Below are 11550 nucleotides of genomic sequence, written 5' to 3'. Positions count from 1 at the left end.
CACACACACACACACACACACTAAGTACTTGGGATAAGTAAGTGGAGCTGGTTGATTTGCTTTATATATATTTCTATATTATTTAGGAATTTAATAGAACCATCACTACTGATACCTGTTCATAAGTCTTTCATATCACATTTGCTGTATCATTTTAGCAGCATGGAGTGACTGAAGTCACAAGTTTTAATCATGATATAAATAAGCAAGCAGGAAAGCTTTTTTATGAATAATTGAGTTTAATTTTATTTTGTATTTGCAGCTATTTTCCTAAAAAAAATAATTTTCATTATTACCATTAAATCATGTAGATTTGCAAGCAAATAGAGCCTTTATACTAAATTGAGTACTACTTTTTGATAATTAAGGATAAATTCCATCTATACATGTTTATTTATACAATAATGTAATTTACTATTAATCAAATTTATTTTTACATTATTCTTAATAAAAATGGTGAATGGCATTTTTCATTTAACAGATTTGTTTTCACTCTGGGATTGATTATAAAGAGTATCAAATCAAGCTGCACTTGAATAAAAACTGGAATCTAATTAAATGCATGAGACAGCACCTTCAAATTGTTTTTCTTGTTCAATAAAGTTCTCTTTAATGATCTAGATAGCTAAGGAAAAAGAAAGGCTGTTTTTTTTTTTAAACTGATGCATTAAACTTAAGAAGTATTAGTGAATAGAAGGATGGTTTCTGGTCATCGTGGGCCAGGTTTTCAAAAGGTATTACCGTCTATCAGTATGCAGATAGGCACTCTACAAACAGAGGGAGCAACTTACCTGCTATTTTAGGTGTTCAACCCCCACCTACCATATCCTAAAGACAGTAGTTTTTCAAAAAACAAAGTTTTCAAGGGGCACTGGACATGAACACAACCACCCAAGACCAGAAGGCACCAACAGCTTGACACCTAAGTCTTGATGAGATCATATCTCACCTGAGGGTTCTGATCAGGATTGGCACAACAGACAAAAGGAAGAGAAATAGCTGAGATATAGCCTGTTAAAGCCGCTCCATTTCACATAAAATAATTCAGTCAAATTCACGGATGACACTAAGATGTGGGGAGAAGTGGGCACACTAGAAGAGAGGGACAAGCTACAACTAGATCTAGACAGGTTACAGATGTGGGCAGATGAGAACAGGATGGGTTTCAATACTGACAAGTGCAAGGTATTGCACCTGGGGATGAAGAACCAGCGGCATACCTACAGGCTGGGGAACTCCCTCCTTGTCAGCAGAGAGGCAGAAAAGGATCTTGGAGTCACTACTGATTCTAAGATGAGCATGGGTTGCCAATGTAGGGACACGGTCAGGAAGGCTAACTGCACCTTGTCCATGCATCTATAGATGCATCAAGAGCAGGTCCAAGGAAGGGATCCTCCCCCTCTATGTGACGCTGGTCAGGCTGCTGTTGAAGTACTACATCCAGTTCTGGGTGCTGCACTTCGGGAGGGATGCAGACAACATGGAGCAGGTCCAGAGGAGGGCCACCCACATGATCAGGGGGCAGCAGGGCAGGCCCTACAAGGAGAGGCTAAGGGGCTTGAACCTGTTCAGCCTCCACAAGAGAAAGCTGAGAGGGGATCTGGTGGCCGTCTATAAACTTGCCAAGGGGGACCAGCAGGCAATGGGAAAGTCCGTGTTCCCCCGAGCACTACTGGGAGTAACAAGGAATAACGGCCATAGGTTGACTGAGAGTAGATTCAGGCTAGACATCAGGAGACACTACTTCACAGTCGGGGTGGCTAGGAGCTGGAACCAACTTGCAAGGGAAGTGGTGCTTGTTCCTACCCTAGGGGTCTTCAAAAGGAGGCTAGACAATCACCTAGCTGGGGTTGTTTGACTCCAGCACTCTTTCCTGCCCATGGCAGGGGGTTGGATTTGATGATCTGCTTAGGTCCCTTCTGACCCTACCAACTATGAAACTATATCCCAGGATCAAAAACACACATGCCAAAAAAGTGGGGTGGTTCATGTGGCGGCAGCACACACTGCCCAAAACCAGAGCCTGGTCAGCCAGAGCCATGCTGCCCCAAGAGGCCCCCAGGACTCCAGGTAAGGCTACTGGGGCCAGCACAATTGCTGGCTGCAGCCTCCCCTACCCCACTCGGGGTGCCCTACTGTGTACCAGTGCACACGTGGCATGGGTGTTCCCTGGGGACAAACAGCAGTGGCACAAGGTATGTTGCTGCTACTTATCCCCAGGGAAACAAGTGTCTGCGCTCATACGGATGCAGCCACAGTGTCTTGAAAGGGGTTTCTGGCAATCTTGCCTGTTAAAGCTGTTCCATTTCACATAAAATAATTCAGTCTGCATCTCCCAGGTGAATGCTCTAGCCATCAGCCTACATCCTTTTCCCTCTTGTCTAGTATAAGTATGTCATGCCAACTGAAACAGTTTGTACCAGAAAGACTGAGACCTAATTCAGAATATCTGATAACCCAGAGGTTAAGTCACCAAGGATTTAATCCAAAAGAGAACTATTTTGAATCTGGGTTTCCCATATCACAGTGAATTCTTAGTCACAAGGGTACTATGCAGAGTTTTGTGTAAGAGAAGATGGAGATGGCTTCAGTGGCTAACTCCAGGGGTTTTCATTGCGTTATACCCCAATGAAGTAAAGGCCCCACATTTTAGCCCCACATTTCTTAGTTGGGGCTTCAGACTTCACCATTTCCTCAAGATTTTGTGCTGGCTAATTTAACCGATGCCCATTCAGCATGCTGGCTATTGTGGAATCCATTCTTAGGAGCCTAATTCTTCCAACATATATTCCTCTAAGCATCATAGTGCCCGAGTGGCAGGTATAAGTGCTTCTGAACAATCCCACTTAATACATAGCTACAATTTTAGGTGCCTAAACAGTGGAAAATCCAATTCCTTGTCTTTCAGACCTTTTAGAATGATTAGATCTAATCCTATACCAACTGGCTTTTACTCATAGATTTGCATCAGAAAACAAGTTTTTCTGCTTTTACAACTCCCTAATGCTTTTTCCAACTTTGAATGAGCTAGTCCAAGTGGAGAGAGTATGCACTCTTCACTTGCCATCTAAACTGAAACCTAAAGTAAATGAGGGAAAAGCTTTTCTGTTCACCATTTCAGAAAAATGTGACTACCAATCTGTATAGAGATTGAAAAATATAGACAGTACAGTACATGACATAAAACTTGGGTTGATCTCAAGAGTAAAAGATGTTCCTCCTGAATTGTGCCTATAATTAAAAAATACACATTCACTTTTTAAAATTTGAGCCCGTTTCATTCAGATTTTAATTAGATTGTGAATTGAAGCCTTTAATGTAAGTTGCCATATCAAGCTCTGATCAAAACTAAGATGGTAGCCAGAGCATACAAAGGTCATGGTATCTGCTGCTATTACCATACTATTTCACCCATCTGTATGCAAATGATTCTTAAGTTAGAGATGCTTTTGGCTTAGTCATTCTTTTCAATTCTGAAGGGGCCCTTGAGAGCCTTGGCAAAACAATGGCAATTCTTTTGACTGATTGTAAATATACTAGGTTTGCATGCCTTTAACATCTAGATAAGATTGCTGCAATACAGTTTACATGGGTCTACCTCTGAATGCTATTTGGATGGAAGCACTAGTGAACTTACTTGCTTACTTAGCAACTTGCACAAATGAGGGCAGTGTGATACCAGTTCTCAACTTCTGTATGTTTTTAAAGATGCACCTAGAAGTGCCAGCTGTGCCCAACACAGCTCTACACACGTTGAATACTGGTTCTGCAATTCTCTTCTTCCATATTACCATACGAGAACAGGATGGCTGAGGTACTTTTACTGATGTCCTGGAACACCTAGAAGCTGAACTTTCTCAATACCTGGCTTTTACCACTGCTACTCTTCCTCTTCTCACTAATACAGCAAAGCCTGGGGAAATTCATTGTCTTGAATAATGCCAAATCTTTCCTGAGCCTTCTCTTCTCCAGGCTGAACAGTCCCATGCCTCTCAGCCTCTCCTCATAAGGCCTGCTCTCTTGACCTCTAATCATATGCGGGGTTCTCCTCTGGACTCTCTCAAGCTTCCCCACATCCTTCCTAAAGTGTGGAGCCCAGAACTGGACATAGTACACAGCTGTGCCTTCACCAAGGCTGAGTAAAGCAGGAGGATGACTTCTTAGGTCTTGCTTGAGATGCATCAGTAAATGTAAGCCAGGGTTTTATTTGCTTTGTTGGCTGCAACACCATATTGGTGGTTCATGTTCACCCTGTGATCACTCATGACCCACAAGTCTCTTCTGGTCATGGTGCTAGTGAATGTAGCACTGCCGAGCCTCTAAGTATGATGTGGGGTCTTTCTCCCAGGGTGGAGCATCTTGCATTTCTATGTGTTGAATGTCAAGTCTTGCGAGATCACACAGCTTGTTCACAGGTTGCCTTGCTACGCCGCACCGCTCACAGGGACCAGCTGGCAGGAACCAGGAGGTGGGAGGGGGTGACCCTCCTCAGTTCCACTTAGCTGCTGCCTGCCACTAATTAGTGCCCACCTACTGCAGGCCCCTCTTACCTCCTGGCTACTTTAACTCCTATTACTTTACCCTCAGGATGCTCAGGCTGAAGCCAAATGATCTGTCTTAAGCCCATACTGCACAGTAAAACTAGGACTAGAATCGCAACATATCTTTGGTAGTCAGTCACATACTTAAACCTGCAAGAGTACACTGCTTTTTCTAAATGTTTCCTCTCAAACTTCTGTCCACCAGATATCCTGAGGCGTAGAAACTTAAGAATGAAAATGGTTGGATGCTTAAAGGGAAAGTGTTAGTGCTTCCAAGGCACCATCTATACTCTGCCTCAAGCTTTCACATGTATTGGCCTTAGCCAGTGTTTCTGCATTAAAAACATTGTTGCATATACTATTCTATAAAACAATTACTAGTATGATGTGTCCAGTTTGGTGCCAAGAAGGCACATTTTTCTTGGTTTATCAATCTAAGTTAATTTCTTCCCTTTGACGCATGCAGAGTGCTGTACTATAAGGCCTGACCTGTGTTACTTAAGTTCTCCTGGTAGAAGTTGGGTCCTGTACATATGGGAGAGTTCTTCACAGCACAAACATTCCAATAAAAGCATGAACAATATGAAAAATGTAACATTTAAACAATTCTACTTGGCTGGTAATGCGTCAGAAGCTAAATCTGGCGTGCTCAACCTCCAGCCCACAGGCCATATACAGTGCACAACATTATTACATCTAGTCCACAGGGCTCCCCACAGGTTGGAAAATTTGGTGGTGGTGGGGGGGAACAGTAGACACATTCCCCCACTGCCAAATTCTCACATGCTTCTCCCCCACCACAGCCAGATCTGGCTGAGGCCATGCTTCCTTCTTTCCAAGATGCTGAGTTGTGACCAGGTAGTTGGCCCACCAGGTCCCCCCCCCCGCCCCTCCCTTGCCCCCAGGGCTGGATTGGGCAGAACTTCCGTGCCCCACCTCGCTGCTGCCAGAAGTGGCCCCTGCACCCATCCCGGGTGTCAGATGAGGATCACTGAACATATCTGGCTGATGGATGGACTGGGCAAGGCCTATCCAAACTGCCAAGGAACACCACTGAGCTAGTGTCAAAGCCTGTCATAAAAATAACAGTTAAACAAATTTGAGACCTGCTGATGGTAGAATTTAACCTACAAAATTGTCATTTACAGTCCAAAGGAAATTGATTAGACATTTCCAAGTATAGCATCCAGGAAGACCTAGGAACTGGTTTTAATAGAATACATTTCCTACTGCCATGGTGTGTCTTTTATTCATATTTGAGAAGAAAAGAGTGGTAGAAGTTTTTCACTATTAGCCCCAGGCAAATGGCTTCAATGACTATCCTAAAATGCTTACAAAGAACATCTGTAATAGTTTGACACTGAGTTAACATAACCTAGCAGTCAGGCTTTGGTAAAATAGGTATTCTGACCACCTGGAACTCCAGCCCCAGTTAGAGGAGGCAGTCAAGCATGTGTTCAACAAATTCATCTTCTATGAGCCAGATGCAAAAGGAATTTCAGAGTGCTAGTCACCTTTATTTCTTATGCAACTCAAACTGCCACCTAAACATTCATTTATAGGCATGTGAAGGCATATCAATACACTTCAGTGCATGTATCCCAGGCTTTATGTGAGAATGATCCTATGTATTCCAATGTATAAGCAGCATGCATAGTTGGAACCTCAGTCATACCACTGGAACTCAATAACAAGCATGTCTTCTCAGTAAGCAGTTTCATTGGCTTTGGGCTTGTCAAGTTCTGCTGGCAGACAGATGGAAAGCTACCAGACCACACACTCACCAGTGCAGCTTCTGGCTGCTCTATTTCATCAGCTCTGCTAGAAGGATATGAAGTGTGCCATGGGAAGACGGATGCTGAGGGGATAGGGGCAGCAATGGGCAGAAGACACAGGCACATCTATGCCACTGCTACCTACAGGAGCTGCCTTCTGCTTGTAAAGCTGATATTACTCCGCCAGCAGAAAGCAGTTCTACCATTCAACACAGATTTGAATTGATTAGATTTATATCCTACCCTGTCTGAAGGGCTCAGAAGGGTTATTTTTTTAAATTGTTAAAAACATTAAATGACATGCCTGAAAGAACGGGGGCCTTGAGCAAGATGGCATGTGCTGCAGACTGGATTGGAATTACAGGACCTAAAAATGTCACAGCTGCCCAAACATTAGCAGTTACACTGGTGCATGACTGTACTGAACTGCCTGAGTTGGCATACCACAGAGAGATGCAAGGGAACAACAAAAGTTTCCCCAGGATACGTGGGCCTCTTTTATTGCATGGCCCCTGGATTTCCAAACCCACGCTCCTGCCTCACCTACCCAATACATCTGTATCCAAGATTGGAAAAACCTGCCAATGCATGGAAAAAAGGCTGGAGAGAAAGCATAGCATGGAATCAGGCAGGGCAGGACAAGGAGGAACAGGAAAAGTCCTACTTGATAGGACTATGGGCTACAGGAACAACCATACAGGGAACTGTCTCCATATACACCTGCCTTAGAGTAGACAAGGCTGACACTCAAAGAGGTCAGGAGAAAGCAAAGAGCAGGTAAACCGATTTGGTTAAAGGCAGCAAACAAAAGAATACAGAAATCATGAGACTGGCTGGACACAGAAGAGGGGAATGGGAGGGGCTCACTATTGTATTAGTTCATCTTTCAGCCAAGCCCTCAGAGCGAGGACACATCCTATGGGTGCAGAGAACTGGGACACTATGGATAATGCTGTATTCTGAAGAGCCAGAACCCTCTGCTCTCTGCACCCATCTACTAGGCTGCAAGCTCCCCCGATTTTGACTCTGGCTTTCTCTACCCTGCATCTCATATAGCATAACAAAATGTGGATATGCTTATTGTTTTACTAGGAGAACCCGAGTAGTATAGCAGCCATATAGGACAGTATAGCAGCCAGATCATATGGTTACTATAGTATACATGGCACAGGGGGTCCAGGCATGGGCTGCATGCAGTGCCCCTCACTGAGAGCCCCACTCCCCTATGCTGCCTGTAGGGATGGTCCAGTCCACGCATTGCAAGTAGTACACACCCTGCCAACCTTGTGTGCTGCACACACACATTAAGCCCTGTGCTGGGCTGGGCTGAGCTTGGCACCACAGAAACTGCATAGGGGGTTGGTAGTGGTCCTACCTACAGACCACCCCAGAGATCCTTATCCAGCCTATGGTACCAGATGGGCTTAAAACCCATTTTAATGCAGCTGATTTCTGTAGAAAAAACCCAAACTATTATGTGGCCATTTTCTCCCCCGCTACCAAGGTGAGAAGGGGATGGGAAACAGATAGACTTGAAAAAATAAAAGTGCAAATAAAAATCAAATATGGAGAAGTCTGTGAGGATCTTCCAGGAAAACATCGTAAGACAACATGGTTGTAACTAACTTTCTCTCACTACTTTCTTCAGTCAATTCAAGAATGTGGCTATGCTTTGCTGTCACTGAAAGAGGATGTGGGAAGAAAAAAAAAAAAAAAAAAAAATCTCACGGTGTGAATGAGGCTGCTTAAAGTTGCATCCATTCAGTAAGAATTAGTTTATGGACTTACACCTATGAAGGGGCGCCCAGGGGCTGCTGGTTAGAATAAAGGTTTAATAATATTAACTAACTGAAAATTAATCTGTCATTTCTACATTAATCCGTCATTTCTGTATATAAAGAAACTTTATTAAAAATATTCAGTCAAAAAACCTTTGGAAAATTAAGCAGGTACCAAATAGTAATGCTAACTCAGGAAAAAAAATTGAAAACAATTTAAAGTAATGTAAACGTTTATCTGATTAATGTGTACAGTGGCAAGAATTATTATCCCTGGAACAATAATACATTTGAAATATCAGGATAAACAACATTTACTTTGAATTTACACAGATATGAACATGATATCGTGGCAGCTGTTAAAAGAAAGTGAAAAAATGTATGGCTGGGGAAATTCTCCCTTGTAAGATTTTGTGAGAGCAATAAACATTTTACTTGAATCTGAGAAGTAAAATTAAATGTTACTCAAGCTGTCAACTTACTTTACTAGTTTAATGCATATTTATCTATACAGTCTGTTTCCCTTACGTTGTACGCAAAAGTGATATGCATGCATATCATTTTCATCCATTCTGATATTTGCCAAGCATGACATGTATTGTGGTTCTACCACCAATAACTACTTCATAAATTAAGTTATGTTCATGCATCCAGATAAACTGATTCAGCATCCTCTATTGACACTCTTTTTACACTTGTTGACAGAGTTTTAAAGTGACTAGTTTGGGTGGTATTTTAGATTGGGAGGCCAAAAAAGACTTACCAGCAACTGCAAAAATTTAGTTTTTGGTGCTCAGTGCAGAGCAGAATCCCAATCACAGAGACTGGTGCTAAAGCTCCTTATACTATGTATTATGAAAGGTAGAACAAAGCTGTTTTGCAGCTGTTGCTCACTTTTTAAACAATTGTGAACACCTTGTATACATTGTGGTAGAGCACTCATCTAGTAAGGGGATTACATCAGTTAAATTCCCTCTAACTTGAGGGAATTTATATCCATACCTGCCACTTCCCAGAACCATATTCTAACCACTACATACCATTCTGGACATGGCTTTGCTTCTGCATATGCATAGGGAGTTTTCAGATTGAGCAGACAGTATCTACTGAATTGCAGGTTATTTCAAGGTTGGGCAGCTGTTAGAGCAAGCTACCCCTCCTCCCTCCCATCCCCTTTACTTTTGGAGTGAGGCAGACTTTAGATGCCCAAGTCCTCTTCAAGGCACTTAAGTCTCTTCGTTTTGGATCTGGTCCAGAGCTTTTTACCCAAGACAGCCTTATGATTAAACACTGTGCACTTTTTCCATTAGAAAATACCAAAATTTCCCTCTCTATTAAAAGCAAAAAAAAGCCGGGGGGGGAGGGGAAAGAGGAGGGCGGGGGCACAGCAATAAGCAGCTTTTGTTTCCATACATGAAATGAACTAACTGGTAATGTTTAATATCAGAGTGCAATATAGTTTTCCATTACTTATATCCAAAAAGTAAAGATCCCACAATAAGTTGCATATGTTTTTTTTAAATAAAGAGGTTTTTCCAAGAAGCAGTATGCTAAGCTATTATTGGAGAAATATGAATGCATATCAATTTTTAAACTAAACTTTCTGCTACAGCTTGCTTTTGTTACAGTGCTGGCAGAAACTGGTCATGGAGTCACTATATTTGGTCATGAAGAATTACAAGAGCACAGCATGATTTTCTGGTGAAATTCACTCTTTTGAGCCAATTTATTCCAGTTATCAGCACATCAAACTTCAAGCTACTCTGGAGGCTCCTCTCAGATCCTGAACGCTCCTCAGCTATAGGTCACAATTTCTTCAGAAATTAAAGTAGGCCCAGTAAATTATTAGGTAACAGTTTAGAACCTTTCTTTTAACGCATTTTAACATATGGAATATTATGCTTATATTGCTACTTCAGAATCAACGGTTTATCAGATGATTCCACATGTCAATAGTTCAGCAGATATTACAGGAAGAGAAACAATACTGAAGTTCAGCCAAACTTGCCTCCTTACATTTAAATGTTTAAAAGGGTTCTGAATTGTCATTCATCACAATATTACTTTTACAACTGAGTCAAGTACAATATTTAAAATTAAAGTATCAAATATTACAAATCATTCAATTAGTAAGAATGCACCACTACCTGTATATCAGTTCCCCCTGCAACATCCAATTGCAAGGCAGCTAGGCATGGATGGATCAGGCATGAATTTTTTGAATAGATTCACATTTTGCAAATGCAGAATAGAATCTTAAAGAAGTTTGAAATAGAATGTTGCAAGTCAAAGTCCACAAAGAACCTACAGCAGTTAAAGTTGAACCAAGTTAGTTACTTCCTTGTAGAGGCAGACTTCTTGACACCTAGAAATTCAGAAAATAAGAAAGAAAAGTTTTCAGCTTGCTTTTGTAAAGAAGAATAAAAATACTCAGCATTTTGTGTCATTAGAACTATTAAAGATCTTGCAAGACAAGTGTGTTACTAAAAGGGACATGGTGAAGACAGATGTGCTCCATGTGAGGGTTTGCCATCTGTTTTAGAGTAGAACAGAATGAGCATATGCAAGCCTTCTACACTTTACTGATAGTCAGCTAATCAACCAACCAGCTCTTCTGAAAGGGAAGGTCTCCTTGGATAATCCAGATGCCTTAAGCACAAGGCAGTTAATAAGAGAACTTCTTTAGTTATTTATTTTCACAGGATCACAACTTTGGGTAGTAAATTCTGGCAGCCAGGTAGGAGAACAAAATAACTATGGGAAATGGATTTCTCAAATCTGTCAGTGGGAAGCTTCTGGTTGAAGGCTGTTTCAACTATGGGAAGAGGGCTGGCTGCCTTCTAGGAAAATCTGAGACTTCTTATGATGCTCGGCAGTTTCTGAAACAACAGAATGCAGGCCAGGAAATGAGCTGGTTTAAAAGGCAAGATGTGGTCTAGGAATGGAACGCTCTGCATACAACCAAAGGGGAAAGAGACAACAATAATGGGTAGTAATGGTTGTTTCCGTTTTCCCCTGTTCCAGCACAGGCTGCCTTCAGAATTAATCCTTGCCAAGTATTCTAGACCATCATTTAGTCAAGATTCCCCAAGACCCATGCCCATCCTCAATGGTCCCTACCATTCACAGTCCAGAACACCATTTTGGTGGAGGGTGAAAAGACGAAACTCCTGCCCCCCAAAGTAGCAGAAAATGCACACTTATCTTGTCTGACATAAAATGTCAATGTTCCATAAGTTTATGGGAAAGAGGAGGAAACTACAAGTTTCTCATACTTAGAGATATGATATACCAGATTGGAAGTTTGAGAGAAAACAAGTACTGCATGTGGCAGAAAGCCACCTTGTTTCTCCCCAAAATCTCTGCCCTGTGACACTGTGACTAAAATCTCTGAGCTGCAACCATTTGATTAGGATGGGCCCAGCACACAGGGGACCGCACCCTCGGCCTGTCTAT

General features: G+C 42.0%; 1 protein-coding gene across 2 annotated transcripts in view; it reads right to left on the bottom strand.

Annotated features, from left to right (window-relative positions):
• Nucleotides 1–8201: 8201 nt before the first annotated feature.
• TMEM128 (transmembrane protein 128) overlaps nucleotides 8202–11550 on the bottom strand; it is a 12445-nt gene continuing 9096 nt past the window's right edge. For both annotated transcript variants that reach the window (XM_019553220.1, XM_019553221.1), the window contains exon 5: nucleotides 8202–10459. The gene's annotated coding sequence lies outside the window, so the exon portion shown is untranslated. The remainder of the gene's footprint in view (nucleotides 10460–11550) is intronic.

The sequence above is a fragment of the Crocodylus porosus genome, unplaced genomic scaffold (genome assembly GCF_001723895.1).
Source record: "Crocodylus porosus isolate Cpor-Errol unplaced genomic scaffold, CroPor_comp1, whole genome shotgun sequence".
Lineage (NCBI taxonomy): Eukaryota > Metazoa > Chordata > Crocodylia > Crocodylidae > Crocodylus > Crocodylus porosus.
The sequence above is the reverse complement of the archived record's forward strand: the minus strand, read 5'-3'. Positions and strand labels throughout refer to the sequence as shown.